This window comes from Belonocnema kinseyi, chromosome 5 (genome assembly GCF_010883055.1).
Source record: "Belonocnema kinseyi isolate 2016_QV_RU_SX_M_011 chromosome 5, B_treatae_v1, whole genome shotgun sequence".
NCBI lineage: Eukaryota > Metazoa > Arthropoda > Insecta > Hymenoptera > Cynipidae > Belonocnema > Belonocnema kinseyi.
In genome coordinates, this window is record NC_046661.1 from 121,769,149 (window position 1) to 121,773,490 (window position 4,342).

The following is a 4,342-nucleotide window of genomic DNA, read 5'->3' on the forward strand; positions in this document are numbered from 1 at the left end:
AGCTTACTTTTCAGATGAAACCATATATGGTAAATGGAAAAGTCAATATCGTAAAACACTTTTTTAATCAAGTTAGTTTAAACATAAATTATATTCGTCTAGTATGAAAAAAATTGAAGGTATTCCTTTTAATTAGCTAACATAGTCTAAAAGATTCTATAAAACGCCTTGGTATTCTCAAAACACTCAATAATATGCTAAAGCATTCTATAAAATTTACAAAATAGTCCAACTAAAATCAAAATCAGAATATTCAAAAAGTTTTTTAAAAAACCAAGCACATTTCAAAAAATAATACTATAGAGCATCTCAAAGCACACCAGAATATCAAATGAATAAATAATATTAAATAAAATTCGAATTTTCTATGAATCGTTATAAATGATTATAAATTACTTTTACACCATACAAGTTTTTTTAGCATATTCGAAAACATTTGAGAAAAATTACGATTTTAAAAAAATATATGAAGACTTCCAGGAATAAAGTAATGTCAATGAATATATGAATCACTGTAAAATATTCTACAATACTCCCAATCATTCCAGTATAATTTACAAAATTAAAAAATGTTAAACCGTCCAAAAAATTCTTAAACATTTCTGAACGTTCCACATCATTCGAAAATATTCCAGGACTGTTTAGAATTTGGGGGAAAAATATTTAGTCCATAACATTCATGAAGGTTCGAGAACATTCCAGAATATTTTTAAAAAGTCCAAAAATTTGTTTCATATTATAAAATTTCAGAGTAGTACATTAAATCACAAATCATTCTAGAACATTCTAAATAATCTCTCTCTTAAATAATCATCTAATCATTCTAAATAACCATCTCTCTTAAAACACAAAATCGACCATAAAGACTTTGCCTCCTTGGTGCACAATATACTCTGTCTTAAATAAAATTTAAGTAAAACAAAGCAGTTCAATTAAATAATAAATTATTTATCGTATCTAATTATTCGAATTAAAGTGGTTAAAATAAAAATTATGTCTGTTACGAACACTTAATTTTATCAAAGGCTTTTATAATTGTTTTCCTCTTTCATAATTAATTCCAGGGTAATTTTTGTTTTACATAATTTTAATTAAAAGCTCAGACTACTGCGCAACAAAACTCTAATTTGTACATTCGCATGAAGCAAGCTTAGCATTGAAGAAGGCAACACAAGTATGTAATTTAATACCAAGATTCCAAGTGCGCCACGTCGCAGACTTTGTGGCAAACGTATAGAGAGTTCCCCGCGTAACAAAATAATCGTTCTGTTCTGAAGGGGCCCCCTGCGGAGGCGGGGCCCAAGGCAAATGGCCCCATCGTGCCCTTCCTCTCTCTTAACGGCCCTGAACGAGCCAAGTCGATACGGTCTTTGGATATCTTACAACCAACCCAGGTACGCATCATCGCCTGGGGTCAAGGGGCACCAAATTTACTGTCTTGTTTACAGTCATAAAAAAGTGGTACCAAACGAAATTTTCGTAATAAAAAGTGTAGGCAATATTTTTAATTTAATAGCAGAATTTACAGTAAAAATGATACTTTTTTTTAATTTCTCAATTATTATTTCTTCACAGTATTTATTATATTTCAGTTTCACTAAGCTCAACTGGGGTTACTGTTATAGTAAATGTAAAGGAAATGTAAATCATGACACTCATACAATATACTGATAGTGTAACAAGCTTAAAATATAATTTGTTGTTGCTCTTAGGTCATTTCGTACATTGAAAAACTATTAGTAATTTTAATTTGAACTAAAGGAAATAATGGGACCACCTCCGTAACTGGGGTAATTTTGACAGCGTAATTGAATAACATTTAAATTTATTTGAAAAATAGAACAAAGTATTCAGATGAGTCAATCAAAATAAAAGACAATATTTTACCTTTTTATTTGTAAAAAATGTCGATGTGGACAGGGTATTTGTGGATGTGAATCCTGCAGTGAATGAAAACACGAACTCCCGCGTGTCTCTCGTTTCGCGCCATACGGCAACGATATTATCTCGAGATTCCCGTCGGACTCGATAAACAACACAGGACGTCATAATATTCTGGGCCCTCTTGTGCTTTTAACCCGTGTCGAACAGCCCCGTGTACCGGGAGCCCAGTGTCTCGTAAACATCCCTGTTTATTGCCGATCTTCTCATTTCCAGTTCAACGTTTATAATTTCCTTTTTGAAAAATCGCCGCCAGTCTATCCTCACATTCTATATGACTCCTTCGTTTATCTCCGTCTTCCGCTTATTACAATACCGTTTTTTAATAGAATAGACTATATTAAAATATCGTATGCAAACCCTTGTTTCTGTTAAAGCTAAAAAATTATATGTTTTCTCAGTAATAAACCAATTAGCCTTAGTGAAAAAAAATTAACTTTACCTTAGGAAACTATATTTGGGTAGATTGAGAGAACATGAGAGTAGTAGTGTTCACTCGATCTTTTAAAAAATGTAGGCTACAGGCCCAATTTGGTCTTTTTGAATATTGAAATTCGTGCATTTCTAGAGCGCGGTCCTTGGAGAAGAATCGACGTCTGACCATTGCCGCAAACTATCACTGCTCATGGCGCTATCCAGCGGTGAGGGAGTCCCCGATGCATTTCCTTAGGTGACCGGTAACTCTTCTCAGTACACGCTATAAGTCTACTAAAAAGCCTGAATTTTTAAGGGTGGAGAACATTATTTTATGTCAAGAGACTTTTAAAATTTAATCATTAGTGACTGAATGATTTTTCATTTAAATTTATTTAAAAAAAGGACTTCGATGTCTTGAAATTCAAAATGAATACTGTTTGGATCTTTTTAATAAACTTAGCTAATCGTTCCGAAAATTCGGTACCACTACTGCATCCATTTTTCTAGCTGCCCGAGGTTTTCGGGACTGCTAGAAGCAGTGTTGCAGAATTTTCTGTAACCTTAGCCCTGAATGAGCTGGAAAGGCGACAAATTTTACAGAAAATTGTATAAGGGTAGACAGTTCGTAAAATATTATACAACTGGAGCCTCTTAATTGCAAAAAGTTTTAATCTGATAGAACTCAAAATTAGAGACTTTTTTAGAATAAATTTCAAATATTTAAGATTTTGAGACAGCTGCTTTCAAAATTACATTCATTAGAGTTTAAAGCCTAAAAACTATAAAGATTCTAATACCTCAAGTGAGAATCATTTAAATCTTTCTTTTTTTTAAGCTGAAAACAATTAAACACAAGTGAGCGATTTCCATTCTGAAGCTTTCAAACGCAAGAAAAATTAATATGACAAGTATTCTAAACCACACATTTTCAAATACAAAACATTTTAACTTGAACACTATTCACAAACATGAAGATTTAAAAATTGAATGATTTTCCATATGAAGTACTAAGAATAATATACGAAAAAAATGTATGGGTTCGAAAGAAAAATACTTAGAAAATCAAATAAATAAAACTAAAATATGATTGAAAAACGTAATTTTTGTGTTTAAGACAACCAACTGGACTCATGTATTTTAGTTTCTTTAAATATGCAATGTAACTTTATTATTTTTCGATGTGATACAAAATTGAAACGTCACGTAGATTTTGTAAGTGAGAAAAAATCACAGAAATTACATAAGTTCGAATCCATGTTTTGAAAAAGTATAAAAATTTTTTTACAATTTTTTCTAATAAGTACACTTATTTTTATTTCGACAATACCTTTTTAATCTTCATTATGATAACATAAACTGTGAAATTTATTATAAATTTTAAAACACTGTCAAAATTACTCCTATTTCATTAAGGCTATGTTTAGACTTTCAACATTTTAATTTCAGCTATATAATTTTTAACATTTTTTTCCAAATAGATTATGCTACAAATTCTTGTTTTACATTTTTTACCAATATCTTTGGCTGGATTTTAACAAAATCGTGGCGAAATCAAAGATAACTATTGTTGTTTCAGCAATACATTTTTTTTATATATGCAATATTTCGCAGTTTAGAATTGTAAACCTGCAAATATAGAAACTTTCGAAATGATCAATGATAACTGTTTTTAAAATAAGACATGCAAAACGGCTTGATTTATCATATTTAAAAATATGTCAGGTGTGCATTTTAGACTCAAGCTTTCAAAACTTCAAATTTTGAAAATTTGGATCACAGAAAAGTTAGAAATTATATACATACTTAATTTTATTTTATCTCAAGTAACGTTAAAATTATTAGATTCGATTACACAATTTTATTTAATATCAAGAATGATCAGGATTTTTTCATTAAAATTAGAAAATTACAATATTATTGTGAATAAAAAAAGAAACACTTTTCTGATGAAAGATTCAAAACGAAGCATCCAAGGTGTAAATAA

General features: G+C 30.1%; 1 protein-coding gene across 1 annotated transcript in view; it reads right to left on the reverse strand.

Moving 5' to 3' along the window:
• LOC117172779 (exosome complex component RRP46) overlaps positions 1-4,342 on the reverse strand; it is a 101,602-nt gene that overhangs the window by 899 nt on the left and 96,361 nt on the right. The window lies entirely within an intron of this gene.